Raw genomic sequence first — 16,503 nt, 5'->3', positions numbered from 1 at the left:
GATTCGCCTCTTTAAGAAGGCCTGGCATATATTGAAATAGAACAACCTCCATCTACGTCAAAAGCTCAAAGTTGATACAAAACATCACATCAACAGTGGCTTTCTTATCTAAACACCATTTGTTAAAACAGAAAGCCCTTCAAACAGCTCACATTCAGGGAGTGCAGCCTCTGCCCTGCTCTGGGAGCCTCAACCCGGGATATTTCATGTTAACATAAACAGGATAAGCCTTTTCAGCTGCAGCGCTGTTTACCGGGAACCTGCTGGAATAAACTAGGTTGTTAAGTTTAATTTACTGAGCAGCAGTAATCACCGTAGTTCTTCCATTTGTTGAGAAACAACAAACGCGTAGGCACATCTGACGGAATCTGGATTTGCCAAATGGTGAGGGTGACTTTGGAGTGCTGTCCCAGCAGATGATGAACGTAAGGATGCCGTCTATTTATGCATTTATTTTTATTTCAGTAAGATTTAATAGCTTTTTGGATTAAGTAGTAGAAAAACTTCCATACTTAGCTGAGACATTTTGTTAAGGGCAAAAAAAAATGTCTCGCAAAATGGCTCAGCAGACTGACAGGCTGACGCAGAAAGTAAACTTGTGCCCAGTCACAAGTTGTGACTCCCATCCCTGGAGTACTGACTGGCACCAGTAAGACAGAATCTCTTTAAATCCATTACTCCATGCCCACCTGAGGTACTGTTGAAGAAATCTCACTTTTCACTCAAGATGCTGATTCTGGTACACTTGGATCGTAAGTCCATTTGGTGAAAACTTGTTTGTAGAGATTCATCAGTTTTGAGTTCTGAGATTTTAGCTTCCCATCAAAGCTACACTTCATGTGGCCACGGGTACCTAAAGGCTCCTGGATGTGTCCTCTGCGGCTCCACTTTGTTCTCAGTTTCACCAGTTTAAAACACTGCACATCCTTTCTATTGAAGAACATATCACTGCCATCTTTTGAAAGGATGACCACTCAGGACGACTCTCTTGATGACCATTCTGTTTGGATCCACCAACGAAAGATGGCCTGTAGCAATGAGATTGTGCATTCCATTGCTTTTCTGCTTGAAAAGCAGCAAAGATGAATGAGGAAAAGTGATTGGCAGATATACTGTCACCGCCAGGTCCATGTCAGCAGTCAGGAATCTCTGAAATTTAGGTTTGTCTCCTCCAGCGTGCTGAGAGAATAAAGGTGAGGCTTGGCAGTGCCTGGATCGACAGTGGAATATGAGCTCCTCCTTGGCTTTCACAGATTCAGTGCTGCCAGGGTCATCCCTCACCACCATGTTCAATACTGACATCTTCTGTTCATGAGGTAGTGAAGAAAATGCAGCCAAGGGTGCTCCTTGCCTGAAGCACTCAATCACTGAGACAGGGACTTCAAAGACATGAAGTGTGACATACCAGCCAAAATCAACTCCTTCAACCTCTTTTTCTTCAATCTCTTTAAAGGTGCTTTTCCTACTAGTAGTAAAGTTCTGCAACTGAAATATTCAAGCATAATCTTGAGGAAGATTTTTCCTTAGATTCCCATGGAGATGTCTGGAAGCTCTTGAGGCCTTTGTATTTCTGAAATTGAATTCTGGCAGCCACATAACGGGGGGTGTCCACTTTATCTGGAAATATCTCTTCCAGTCTTTCTTGTTTACATTTCTCCAACATTTTTGCCTCAGCTTCTTCATCCACTTTCTCATCATAGAGATCATCATGCACAGACTCCTTTGTAGTCAGAGTTTCACATTCCTTCTCTTCTTCATCTTCACACTTTCTTCCTGAGACTCCTCCTCCACAGAATCCTCATGTTCTATATCATCATATTCTTTACCACTTTAGAAACTCCCTTCAAGAAATCCTTTGTCTCACTCAACTCCTCCTCATTGGGCCAGGTTTACTCCCCCTGCATTGGATCTGGGATAACCTGTTTGTCAGGATTCCTGTCTAGCAGGGTCTGCCTTCATTAGGACTTTAAGGTCTTCTTCCGTATCATCGACACTATCCATGGCACAAATCTCTATTGCCATGTCTGGGTCCTTTTGGGATTTAATTACTCTAGGATTTAAAGGGAAAGGGTCCATGGGGGCATCTATGTGTTTCATCTAGAAATCACCACGTCCAGTGATATGCAGCAACCTATTTACATTCAGAGTCTGCTCACGAACATAGCCTGAAATTTCCAAGGTGCCCACCAAGTTATTCTCTTCACTAGAAACAAAATCAGCAGTATGGTCAAATAGGTAGGCCTGCTGATCTCAAAAAGCAAGATGCCGTTGAGTGCCTCCTGTTGAGTGTCTAACAAGAGGAGTTTGTCATCCAGAAAGTGCTTCTCCACTGCTTTACTTAGCTTCTTTCTGGCATCTATTTGTTTCTTCAGTGGGAGACCAGATAATCCCTGGACAGCTAGTGCTAATGAGGAGGGCCATCCTTGCTTCCCAGCTGTCTCTTCTCTGCCAGAACCGCCTCCTTCTTCTGCTTTTGGAGCTGGCTGGCAGGATGCCTCTGGTCTATTCTGCTGAGTTCTTTTCTCACCTTCTTGCTTAGGGTGTTCAGTGCTAGACAGCCCTTGCCATCCTGCTGTGCAGATCCCCAACCCTGATGCCACCCACTTTTATGAGCTTTATTCTGCAGCTTGAGTGGGCTGGAGTGGTGGGCTGCCATGCTGCAGGTCACGTGTACAGAGTCAGCCCATTGTATTTATTTTATTTTATTCTTTAATTTTTTTTTGTAAAGTCGGGGTCACACTGTGTTGTCCAGGCTGGTATGAACTCCTGGACTCAAGTGATCGTCCCACCTTGGCCTCCCAAAGTGCTGGGATTACAGACATGAGCCACCACACCTGGCCAATAATGTATTGCATATTCCAAAATTGCTAAAATAGAGTTTTAATGTTCTCATCACAGAAAAATGGTAAATTAGTGAGGCAATGCATATGTTAACCAGTTTGATTTAATCCTTCTATAATATATGCATAGATCAAAACATCACATTGCCTCCTTTTCCACTGTATAGCAGAGGGATGGCACAGATACTTTGAAGGGAGCAAATAATACACAACAAACACGCCAACAAATGAGTGGAAAATATTGTACTCCATAAATATATACAATAAAATAATTAAAAATTAAAGAATAAAATGTGGAAGATTTGGATATTATTTTTCTTTCCAGAGTTAAAATAATACCCTTTAATAAAATTTGTACGGGCTTTTTTTTTTTTTTTTTTTTTTTTTTTTTTTTTGCGTTTGCCATATTAGAATTCCCATACAGAAGACCAGGGAAAGAATGAACGTTCTTAGCAGTAAGAGGAAATATAGTCTAGCCCAGCAGCACTCGGAGATCCAGTACTCTCTCGAGTACCACCAATTGAGTGGATGCATCCCTTTTTGATAACCGTAACTATCCCTCAGTGCCAAAATTTACTGTTTTGTCTAATCTCTGGCCAGCCCAGTTGAGCTAGAGAAAGGTTGTGTTTAAGTGCAGTAAATACCTCACAGAGAAACAAGTGAGTTTTCATCCAGGTGGTTCCCCTTTCAGTTGCAACTTAATTTCCTCTCGTTTTTTGCTCCATTGACATAGTATAGTTATCATTTGTCCTCAGTGCAGTGGTTAACAGTTCAGACTCTAGATTAGACTAGCAAAGTTTGAATCCCAGCTCTGCTGGTTACTAGCTGAGTGCCTTTAGGCAAGCTACTAAACCTTTTTGTGTGTCTTGTTCCTCACCTTTAAAACAAGAATCACAATGCTTGTACCTATCTCATATAGTTGTGCTGACTTAAGTGATTTAATATTTGTAAAGCACACGGAATAGTTTAGGTGAATGGTGAATACTATATTTGGTAAATAAATAAAAATAACACCTACTATCTTAAACTGGTATCTCTAAATTCACATATTAGACTGCAACTAAATTGGAGTCTGGAGCTAAATTTTAACAGGGAACAGGTATCCTAAAAACGAACATGAATTTACCAAACAGCCCTCAATGTCCCCAGGGCTGATTTTTAACTACTATTGCAAAGCATTCCACCCTCCCAGGGCCTGTAGATGTTGAGGGTATACGGCGGCCTGGAAAAAGTGTCGACTGGTTTTCATAAGCTCGGCACTGACTGATCATCTACTTTCTTATCCATTGGGTAGGTGCTAACTGTAAGTTGGGTAAAATAGAAGTTTTACTGGAGCAGGGGGCTGGGACGTCAGAGAACAAGCCCTGCACTCCCTCTGACACGGAGGTGATAACAGCAATTCAGTCAGGAGGTGACAGTCTGGACCAAGGGTGTGGTTAAAATGGCACAGGAGGGACAGAATTGGGAGCAGGTATAAGCTGCAGGCCAGGACTGTCCTTAGGGGCAGTAGTGATGGGAGAGACCAAACCAACAGCCCCATTCAGTGATGAAAGTTGACTTGGGCATGGCCAAGGAAGGAAAAGACCAGCACCTCTGTCTTAGCCCGGGCAGTGGCTCATCCACCTGCTCTCCCTGGAGCCTCCTTTTCCACTGTGTAGCAGAGGGATGGCACAGATACTTTGAAGGGAGCAAATAATACACGACCAACACACAAAACAAATGATTGGAAAACAATTCTACACAGCAATTCTTGCCTGCTCCCTTGAGGCCTGAGAAAGTTCAATCAAAATCAGAATTAAAGAATGCCCGTACTGGCCACCACAAGCAGGGGCTCATGGGCTTTGGAATCCAGGAGAGAGAGAGGACTCGAGAACGTCAAACACGTTGCTGACTGCAGAAGTTTCACTTTTTCACTCTACTGTTTTCCTTAAAATTTCCCATGGACAGTATTCTTGGTTTTTGGGGTGGAAGAGAGAGAGGGAGAAGGGAAACAGGAAGGAAATATTTCAAGGGGGAGCAAAGTTGAATTAAGACTGGAGGTTGAAGGCTGGTGATTAATGCCCCGTCTCTTACTTCTCTCCTTCCATTAATGTCTAAGGGGAAGCAACAGAAAAGGTCGGTTCTGAGTAGGGGAAGCAAAGGCTGAGCAGTCACGCTGCTCTCATCAGATTTAGCGAGATTTTTGCCCAGCTGTTTGCTGAAAGAAAAGCAGGAAAATGAAGAACCAGAGGGCGCAGGCAGGGCCACTCTGTCTTGAATGGTCTCATTCCTCATTCTCAAAGAGAATCTTTCAGGCGTTAGCTCTTCCTTGAGAATTTCTGTGGCTCAGAAAACTGCCCTTTGAAGCCCAGGATGACCACTTTTTTTTTAATGTTTATTTTTTGAGAGGGAGTCTAGCTCTGTCGCCCAGCAGGCTGGAGTGAAGTGGCGCCATCTCGGTTCATAGCAAACTCTGCCTCTTGGTTTCAAGCAATTCTCCTGCCTCAGCCTCCCAAGCAGCTGGAACTATAGGCATATATCATCACGCCCAACTAATTTTTGTATTTTTAGTAGAGACGGGGTTTCACCATGTTGGCCAGACTGGTCTTGAACTCCTGACCTCAGGTGATCCAGCTGCCTTGGCCTCCCAAAGTGCTGGGATTACAGGCGTGAGCCACCGTGCCTGGCCATTTTTTTTTTTTTGGAAAGACCTATCTGTGATCCTCCCACTGGCTGCCCCAGGCAGGGCTGTCAGCTTTGTTGTCAGGATGTTTCATGTTGGACACTGTTATAGGTTGAGTTGTGTCCCCTACAATTTGTGTGTTGAAGTCCTAACCCTTAGCAGCAGTGAATGTAACCTTATTTGGAAATAGGATTTTTGCAGATGTTATTAGTTAAGGTGGGCCCTCATCTGCTGTGACTGGTATCCTTAAAAAAAGGGGGAATTTGGGCTGGGCGTGGTGACTCACGCCTGTAATCCCAGCACTTTGGGAGGTGGAGACGGGCAGATCACGAGGTCAGGAGATCGAGACCATCCTGGCTAAGACGGTGAAACCCCATCTCTACTAAAAATACAAAAAAAAATTAGCCGGGCGTTGTGGTGGGTGCCTGTAGTGCCAGCTACTCAGGAGGCTGAGGCAGGAGAATGGTGTGAACCTGGGAGGTGGAGCTTGCAGTGAACCGAGATTACGCCATTGCACTCCAGCCTGGGCGACAGAGCAAGACTCTGTCTCAAAAAAAAAAAAAAGGGGGGCAGGGGGAGGTGAAATTTGGATGCAGACACATGCACACAGGGGGAATGCCACGTTCAGATGAAGGCAGAGATGAGGGCGATGCTTCTACAAGCCAAGAGATACTAAGGATTGCCAACACACCACCAGAAGCTAGGAGAGAGAACACATTCTTCCTCACAGCATTCTAACCTCCAGAACTCCAGAACTATGAAACAAGGAATGCCTGCTGTTTTAACCCACCACTTTGTGGTACTTTGTTATAGCAGCCATAGCAAACTAATACAGGCACCAACTTGAAGGTTTGGACTTACTGGAAATAAACTTTTCTGTGGCAGATGGATCTACTCCACATTGTCCCTCAGCCTTATATTTGACTTTTGCCAGTAACGGCTTGTACAATGACCCTTGGTGTGCTTCTGCTCCTGATCCCCCTATATCTCTCTGGTGGAAAATTTCCTAGCTGCTCCAGGCTGTGTGGGGGGGATCAAGAATGGAGATCTTTGTTTAGAGTTTGCGTGGTGTACATAAATAACGAGCATATGGGGAATTTTCAAGCCAGAGGCATTTCAGAACTAGGCAAGGGAAGAGAGGTTTCATTCGTTAAAGATGTTTCCTGTTAAAATTCATCACAAGCTTCTCTACATCCTCCCTTTCCAGTGTCCTGCCCCCTCCCCACACACCACAAATATGTAAGAGACTTTCTTAGCAGCGTAGGCCCAACAGGATGTTGTGAGAATGAATAAGAAAAAACTAATACATCAAACCAGATGAATGGAAAAAGCTCTGTTTCTTTTTGTGCATATAACTTCAGAACTGTAAAAAGGAAACGAGTAAGAGAATTTCTCATAAGTGAACATGCTGTTAAGTGTGTCTAAATTGTTTATACAAAGTGTTGCCTTCAGAAAATCACCCCAGTTGTTCCTTTTAGTTATGGGGACATGCACTGAAATTCTACCTTCAGGATTTTAATGGAGACTTCTTGTGTTAGTAGCTTATGTGCCTAGCTGCCCCAGGCTGTAAAGTAGGGGGTTCAAGTTTCAGGTGTAAGAGCTGGTCTACTCCAAGGCAGTCCACCCAGAAAGCAGGAGGTAGGCCTGGCCCTGGGGAATAATTTTGGATTCGCTGAATGCAGGGTGCCCCACTTAGTTACTGCTATTTCCTATTATCCTGTGGATGCTTGACAGCAACCACATCTATTGGCTCTGTAAAAGCCCTTTTAAATAAAAATATTTCATTAGCTGCCAGGGAATTGGTGAGGCAAGCTGTGTAAAAGGCAGCTCCATTTGCTTGGGTCTGGGAAGGAGGTTGACTCCTGGTTAACACAAGCATCCCAGTTTCACACCCCATTAACAAGGTGTCAGTTGGATTTCTTCCTTTTAACCCAAACCACAGCCCTGGGGAAGCTGGCCAGCCTTCTAGTTGCCTCTGGTGCAGATATTCATGGTTTCATGGTCTGACTTAGTTGAAGTGATTTCTTGCAATGGTTTCAGAAGAGGCGCATCCACATTCAAATGTAACCACATATGGCAATGATGAATGTTCATCATATAAGGATTGCCTCGTATTTTGAATTATGGTGCTTTCTGGACAAACCTCCTGAAGATCGATGTGTATAATTGGTTATTTGCAGTAATGTTAGGAAATCAAATAGAAAAAGTAACAAAAAATAACAAAAGGTAACAAAAGAGTAATAATTCCTACTCTTAAAAATATTTGTTAAATGGTAAGGTGCGAGAGAGAATACAGAACATAAAGCATAAAACTGAAGGAAGTCAGATTAGGGTACAATTTATTGAAGATCTATAATGAGCCAGGAAATGCACTAAGTTCTTTATTGTGTATCCTTATCTTGGGAGGAGAGAGAGAGGGGTGGGGGGTGAGGGGGAGAGAGAGAGACTATGAATAGATCCATTTGGAGAATTTATCCTGAATTATTGAAGAAGGGTAATTTATAAGAGTGTCATAAAGTGATGTAGGAGTTTGAGGGGCAACAGAAGAGAGGTGATTATGTATCCCCAAACCCTAAACCCAACAATCACATTTTTCTGATTTACAGAAGGGTCTAATCCCTGAGTAATGTTTTTAAGATCAAGGTCCAAAGTCTGGCTTTGGAATAATTGGTCTGTTGCCTGGAGTCAGGACTTTGGCTTTTAGAGACAAAAACAGTAATCAAAAACAGCTTTCAGAAAGATGTCACTCTACTCCAAGCCTACCACAGTGACTTGCACATAGTATGACCTGAAATAAGAATTTGTGTAATGGATGAACAGAGGATTTTATATTGAAATGTTGTTTGTAGCAGACAATTCCTGTACTTCTTTTTCCACTTGAAGATGATGAAGAAAGACTCGTCTGAGTTGCAATAAGAGAAAATAGGTTAGAATTCCCAGCTGCAAGCAGAAAGAAATCTTGGTAAGTGCTTCAGGAGGGTCAATGAAGTTCTTTCTGGAGTATCTATGGCAACAGAAAGGCTAAACATAGCCCTATGTACTATGTAGAAGAATAGGGTAGATCTTTTTTTTTTTTTTTTTTTTGAGACAGAGTTTTACTCTTGTTGCCCAGGCTGGAGTGCAATGGCACAATCTTGGCTCACTGCAACCTCCGCATCCCAGGTTCAAGTGATTTTCCTGTCTCAGCCTCCCCAGTAGCTGGGATTACAGGCATGCACCACCACGCCCAGCTAATTTTTTGTATTTTTAGTAGAGTTGGTGTTTCACCATGTTACCCAGGCTGGTCTTGAACTCCTGACCTCAGGTGATCCACCCGCCTCGGCCTCCCAAAGTGCTGGGATTACCAGCGTGAGCCACTGCACCTGGCCAGATCTTTAAAATCTGCTCCTTACCCCTTTCTTGCGTGCCTTTTCATTTACTACTTCGTGGGAGACATAGTCACCTAGAATTATACTAAATCTCCCGGAATGATGGAATTCTTTCTTTTGGTCAAGATGCTCGGTTTTTTTGAGGACACAAGCATCATGCAGCTGATGTTGCCTGACCCATGTTATGGTATAAAAGGGATGCATATCAGTTAGGGATTGGTTTAGCTGAGAATGAAGGCAAACCCCAAATAAAACGGCATAAACAAAATAGAAATTGAAGAAGTTCAGAGGAAAGTATCCTGTTCATGACATTGTCAGTAGCCACCTTTTTCATCTTGTGGCTTCTCTACCTCACGGCCCAAGGTGGTTGCTTGAGCTCCAGCCATCATGTCTACATTCTAGCAAGGAGGAAGGAAAGGTACATTTCATTTTTTGAGACAGGGCCTTGCTCTGTTACCCAGGCTGGAGTCTCGTGCCATAATCACGACTCACTGCAGTCTTGACCTCTCCTGGGCTCAGGTGACCTCTCACCTCAGCCTCCCGAGTAGCTGGGACTACAGGCATGTGCCACCATGCCTAGCTAATTTTCTTATTTTTAGTATCAATGGGTTTTGATATGTTGCCCAGGCTGGTCTCGAACTCCTGAGCTCAAACAATCTGCCTGTCTTGGCTTCCCAAAGTGCTGGGATTATAGGTGTGAGCCACCACGCCCAGCCATATTCTATTCTTACGAGGACACTTCCTAGAAGTTGCAAGAAGCACCTTTGCTTTTATAGCATTGGCTAAAACTTACACATAAACATCCCACTTTCAGGGAAGGCTAGTAATGTGGTCTCTATTTTGGACATTAAGCACTAGTGAAATACAAGGGATTCTATTATGAAGAAAGCAGAGGAGTTGGGTTAGAAGGGGACAACTTGTAGTCTCTACCATGAAAATAAAATGGGCATCTGAGAGGTTTAATGACAAGGCTTGTCACACTGGCCATGAAAACACTACTTTCCTTTCTAACTGTTCATTGTTAGCTTCTCATTTGAGAGTAGGCACCAAAGGGAATCACTCTACACTCACCTTGGTTTTTCTCTCAGTTTTAACTTGATTTTGAAATCTTGACAGTAGGAACATCTTGGCAAACCCTGAAGGTGTTCACTAGACTCTTGGAGGCAGCCTAGGTTCCCAGGAGAAGAGCACTACTTTCAAACTCTAATGGAAAAATGCACTGTGAGGCAGTAGGTGTGGACTAGGGCCTGAAATTCTACATTTCTAACAAGGTCCCTAGTGACGCAGTGCTGCACTGCACAGACCATGTTTTCAGTGCAAAGGTTTAGAGAAAGTTCTCTATGGCTATCTGAGTCCCAGTTTGTAGTAGGATATTCAGGAAGGGATAGCGTACTTGCCCAATGAGTTCTTCTTGCCTGCTGTACAGATAGAGTCTATTCACTAAGACAGTGCTATTTCAGTAGAGAAAGAGCTTACTAAATGCAGAGCTAGCCAAGCCAGAAGGATGGGAGTCTGTTACTCAGAATAGCTTCCCTAAAAGATCAGAGGCTAGGGTTTTTCAAAGACAGTTTGGCAGGAAAAGGGATAGGGAATGGAAAATGCTGATTGGTTGGAGATCATAGGGGTGGGAAAATGATCCTCTTGCACTGAGTCAGCTTCTGGGTGGAGGCCTCAGGACCGGTTGAGTCATGACTCACCAGTCCAGGTAGAGTCAGCTGGTCACCAGAATGCAAAGGTCTGAAAAAAATATCAAAAGACCCATCTTAGGTAATACTCTAGTGATGTTACCTATAGGGGCAATTAGGGAAGTTACAAATCTTGTGACCTCTTCGAACAATGGCTGGTTATTGTTTCACTATGCCCACTTTTAGCAGAGTTCTGTCCCCTTCCATAATTCTAATCTTGTGGCCTCCTTTAGTTTTACACAGGCAGTTTCTGTTCCCAACAAGAAGGGGGTAGTTTTGGGAATAGCTATTGTCATCCTTGCTTTAAGGTAAATTATAAACTAAATTCCTTCCACAGTTAACTTGGTCTATTGTCCAGGAATGGACAAGGACAGCCTGGAGGTTAGAAGCAAGATGGAATCAGCTATGTCAGATTTCTCTTACCATCATAATTTTGCAAAGGTGGTTTCAATGAGGGTGGTAGTGACCAGTATATCTGTTAGTGGTTTTCATATACTACTGTTCATAAGAATGCCCTTATGGAGCTTGGTAAAATACAGACTTCTAGGATCTTGACAATCGCTTTCAATGTGACAGGTATACAGTATACAGGTATACAGTAACAGATGTCTGATTTTTATAACAGGCACTCTGAGTTACTTCTGATAAAGGTGGTCAAGGAGCAGCATTTTGAGAAATATTGGTAGTCTGTGTGGGTGAGGGTCTTGACCTCTCGGATCGTAAGTTTACAGAGATCCTGGTGTTCTGGGAAATGTGAGTTTTAGATAGTCTGGTTTAATTTATTAAAGGAGACACATATTGCTAATCTTCGTGGCCCAGGAAAATTTTATCAAAGGTACATTTTCCTCCATTTTGGAGTTAAGGGTTTTGTTCTTGCAGGAAGTTTGAGGGTGTCTGGGTCAGCTTAGCTGCCATAACAAAAGGCCATATATGCAGTGGCTTAGATAATAGACATGTATTTCTCACAACTCTGAAGAGTGGAGATCTGAGATCAGGGTGCCAGCATGGTTGGATTTTGGCAAGGGCTCTCTTCCTGGCTTGCAGATAGTCTCCTTCTATAGCCACCTTCTTGCTGCGTTCCCACATGGCAGAGAGGGAGTGAGCTCCCATCTCTTTCTCTTCTTATAAGAACATTAACCCCATGAGAATTTCATCCTCATGACCTCATCTAAACCAAATGGCCTCACAAAGGCTCCGTGTGAACTACTGTCACACTAGGGGTTAGGGCTTCAATATACGACTTTTTGGGGAACCCAAGCATTCAATCCATAACAGGAGATTCTGCATCACTAAGAATGGTACTGGCTGATTAACAAGAGGTTTGGTGTGGATAGAAGTGGATGTGAGGGCAGGGGCAGGGGAGAATCAGAAAAGGGAAGAAGGAGAAGGAGCAAGGCAGAAGCTGATCTCTAGAGGGCCTTGATGCATGCAATCATGGTGCTGGCCATTGTAGAGGTGTTACTTCATTTAACACGGTAGAGGTAGTGGGGAGTGTTTCATTTTACCTTAGACATTTGTTTTAATATTCTGTTTGCACATATTAAATATTTAATCTACAAAAGGGTTGGAGGAAAGAAATCGCTTTTCTGATGACCGAGTACCAGGACTCCTTTTTGCCTCTTCATCTTCATACCATGTACACTGCCTGAAAGGTGTTCCTCCCTCCCTTCCTCCTGCCTCCTTCCCATTCCCAGCTCCACTTCTCCAGTTTGGTCTTTGAATCCTCTGTACCTGTAAGGGACTAGTTCAAGTGCTAGGTAGATATCTCTGTCACTCTTTTCAGGAGTCCCAGATCATAGTCCCTTCCATGGATTCAATCCTTCATTCATTGTGGATTAAGTTTCCCACATTTCTGCAATCAGCCTGGGAATTCAGATCAAACCCCAAATATCAGTAATCCCAAACCAAGGAGCGACTGTGTTCTGAGATTGAAGAGTTGGTGGATGATTCATTCTCGTTTGGTTGCTTCTCCAGTGCACTCAATAGCTTCAGGCCCTGTTTCCCAGGAGATTACCATTCCACCTCTGAGGAGAGAAAAATGTGGTGGCCCTAGGGGTTCATTTCTTTTGATCTTTCAGTAAATTAGCAGACAGCTGGCTCAGTGGGTCTGCATTAGCTTGATTAAAGAACAGGCTGATTCCAGCCCTGGGCTCCAATGGCTCCATTTCCAATAAGGACACTTCCTTGACAAGAGAGCACCCAGTATTATAGCTATCTAGATATTTCCTGTCCTTGTCCCCAAAAATGTTTGGAACTTGATGCTGGTGAGCTCTATTCTACCAGAACACCAATGTATTGCATTGATCAGGGTGTAGATTCCAGTCTGGGTCTGAAGACCTGAGAACAAAGAGCGGCAAAGGCAGAGAGTATCAATATTCAATATTCAAGCTCAAGCAGTCAGACAGAGAGTGAATGGGACCTTCCTCTGCCTTTTTCTTCTGTTTGGTCCCTCTACAGATGGCATCATTCCCACCCTCATTGGGGAGGGCCATCTGCTTTCTTATTCCACCAATTCAAATGCTCATCTCTTCCAGAAACACCCTCATAGACACACTAAGAAATAATGCTTAATCTGGCTGGGTGTGGTGGCTCATGCTTGTAATTCTGACACTATGGGAGGCCAAGGCGGGTTGATCATTTGAGGTCAGGAGTTTGAGACCAGCCTGGCCAACATGGCAAAACCCTGTCTCTACTAAAAATATAAAAATTACCCAGGTGTGGTGGAGCATGCCTGTAGTCCCAGCTACTTGATAGGCTGAGCCAGAAGAATCGCTTAAACCTGGGAGGTGGAGGTTGCAGCGAGCCCAGATTGTGCCACTGCACTCTAGAGTGGGCAACAGAATGAGACTTCATCTAAAAAAAATAAAGTTTAACCAGCAATCTGGGCATTCCATGGCCCAGGCACGATGACACATAAAATTAATCATCACATGTATTGTACGTATATTTAAAATGTCTGTATACTAATATGCTTTGGCATCTTAAAAAATGTTTCCAGCTGGGCATGGTGGCTTATGCCTATAATCCCAGCACTTTGGGAGGCCAAGGTGGGTGGATCATGAGGTCAGGAGTTCGAGACCAGCCTGGCCAACATGGTGAAACCCCATCTCTACCAAAAATCCAAAGATTAGCTGGAAGTGGTGGCACACACCTGTAATCTCAGTTACTCAGGAGACTGAAGCAGGAGAATTGCTTGAACCCAGGAGGCGGAGGTTGCAGTGAGCTGAGATTGCGCCACTGCACTCTAACCTCGGCGACAGAGCAAGACTCAGTCTTGAAAAGCAAAAAAACCTAAAACAACAAAAACCTGTTTCCATCTCAGGATAGGCTGCCCCTCCCATTGCTGGCCAATTCTGGGATACAGCAAAGGGCTCAGCTGGGAGCATGCCCTAGGTATCCAAACTGCCCATTCCAGGGCCTCATCTCCCCTATCTGGCCCTGCACCCCAGGAAGTAATATTCCTCTGCCTTAATCATCCCAGGGCCAGGTACCAGGCAACTAAGGACACACTTATAGCTTACAGCTTGCTGAAATTATTCAAACTAGCCAATCCTAGTTTGTATTTCCTATGGAAGCTTCAATAAAGACTCTAGCATAAACCATTTACTTGCTTCTATCTTCTGCTTCCTGACCACCTGGGTGTCTTTCCTCGTGGCCCTGAGTGGCCCGTTGTAGCTCCTGTCTCTAGGACCTGTGAGTATAATACACTTTGTTTTCCTGAGACTCTCCTCTGTCTCCTCTTGAGGTGGGCGCCTGGCTGAACATTTCATAAAAGAATGCAAAACAATTGACCATGGGCTTGGGACTTACATACGCCTGGCCAGAGCTTTTGGGATAATGAGGGCTCAGGGAACTCTGTGCCCTGTGCTACTTCTCTGCTTGTCATCGTCCCCCTCCCATAAAGCCTATTTTCTATCTGTATCATGAGGCATAAATGATATGTGTCTATGACTTCTTTGTAAAACAGTTTCCAAGTTTTGTTTATTAACCACTCCTGCATTTGAGGATAAAGTGACCTCTGTGGTGACAGATCATGGGATTAATAACAAATGGTTGGACCATTGCTTTCTTCCCACTTAATAAATATTCCATGAGTAATTGAATCCTGTTGAATTAGTTGGGCCATAAAGGCTTCTTCCTCCTTTGCTAGAAATGCAGCCAGAGTTGTGCTTTAAAAGATACGTGCACACATGCTTACACTGAACAAATTCCCTGGCAGAAAGAAAGTGGTGGAGGAGTTAGAAAGGCAGAGAAAAGCAGAAGGCAGCCAGAGGAAGGATGTACGTGAAAGCTTCAGTACATTATACAAATGAAATAGTGATATATTCCCCAGTAGAAGGAGACAATGCTGTTTGGGGCTTCATACATTCTGTTTCTTCTTGTGATTAAATTGAAAGAAATTAATGATGTTGGGAAGGAGGGAAAGCTCAAGGAAGACCAGAGCCTGATGTCTTGGGGTAATGATGCTGCCTCTGTCTGTGCCGTTTTAATGCTGACAGGAGCCACCCCTTCTGCCTAATGGAGAAACATAACCAGTTTCCATGCAGCTTAGAATAGCTGGGGTTGAAGAGAAGGTGCAGGATTTTCCTTTTCTTGGCTCAGTGCGTTTTTAGTTAGTTCCACCAACTCAGCTGAGGGACACTGGAGATTTTGAAGTGTGACTACTGTTCCCCATCCACAGGGGCAGGCCATGTGGGCAGACTACCTGACATTTGTATCCTGCTTCCCTGCAGGGTGAGGAAGTCTCATGAACAGAATCCCCTGAGCTGAAGCAGGAGGAGGGCTCTGGAGAAAGGGGGCCTGGGTACAGATCCTGCCCATTTAGTGATCCCAAGACCTTGGGCAAATTTCACTATCAGCTTGCCAGGGAGAATTTCCAGTGCTGAGGATAGGGTGGTGAACAAAGGAACTTTGATTCTTGCAGGGAAACAGTCTAAGAATAAGTAGCAAGAAAAGAAAAGAATGGCAAATTTTAATAAAGATTTCAAAGGACACACTGAGGGGCTGAAAGAGTGATGCTGGGGTGGACTGGGAAGAGGACCAAGTCAGATATACTTCCTACATTCAGGGCACTCATGTCCTACTGAGAGTGAGACACACACATACATACACACCTGCACACATGGTAGAATGCTGCAAAGAAAGCAAACAAGGGCCTAAGAGAGGAAAAAGGCAGGGGATGCAGGTGGATGAATCCACTTCAGGTGGGTTGGTCAGGGGAGGCCTCTAGGAGGTGACCATTGAGCTGATAGAAGATGAGAAGGCTGCCCTTCAACAACAGGAGCAGAACATTCAATCTGAGAACCAAGAACAGCCTATGCAAAGGGACTGAGGAGGGAACGAGCTGGGAGCACCCAAGGAAGCGAAGGAGGCTCAGTGCAGCTGGAGCCTGTGAAACAGCATGTCTGAGGAGAAGCTGAAGCCAGGAGCCAATTGGAGTCCCATCACATGAAGTTGTGTGGGCTCTGATGGGGACTTTAGAGTCTCTTCTAAGTGCAGAAGAAGGCACTTTAGGCAGGAAAGTGATATAATCCAGTTTATTTTAGAAGACATTCATGCTTGCTGTTATTCTTAAACCTCTGTATAGTGGCAATAGTCATAGGACCTACTTCAGAGGGTTGTGTGAGGGTTAAGTGAGGCCTGAATATAATGCACTTGGCCCAGTGTCCAGCACACAGCAAGTTCAGGGCACATGACCTATTATTGGTATTCATTTACATGCAAAGCTGGCTTCAAAGCTATTGAGCCCTCCTTATTCTAACTTTGGCTGTTCTTGCCATAGCCACTTGGAGTTGCCTTACAAGGTGAGGTCAGATCGTGTTTGTGTGTCTATGTCTCCCTACCTACCTGCCTGCCTACCTCTATCTCAGTCATCTTTATATATAACTGAAGTAGCCAAAGGTAGGGTTAAGATTTTTCTCAGAACACAAATTTGGATCTAATCCAAC

At 44.0% G+C, this 16,503-nt stretch overlaps 1 pseudogene; it reads right to left on the bottom strand.

Annotated features, from left to right (window-relative positions):
• Positions 1 to 674: 674 nt before the first annotated feature.
• The window catches only part of LOC111541676, a 35,262-nt pseudogene continuing 19,433 nt past the window's right edge, over positions 675 to 16,503 (bottom strand).

Source organism: Piliocolobus tephrosceles, chromosome 4 (genome assembly GCF_002776525.5).
Source record: "Piliocolobus tephrosceles isolate RC106 chromosome 4, ASM277652v3, whole genome shotgun sequence".
Taxonomy (NCBI): Eukaryota; Metazoa; Chordata; class Mammalia; order Primates; family Cercopithecidae; genus Piliocolobus; species Piliocolobus tephrosceles.
This window is presented reverse-complemented; position numbering and strand designations above follow the sequence as displayed.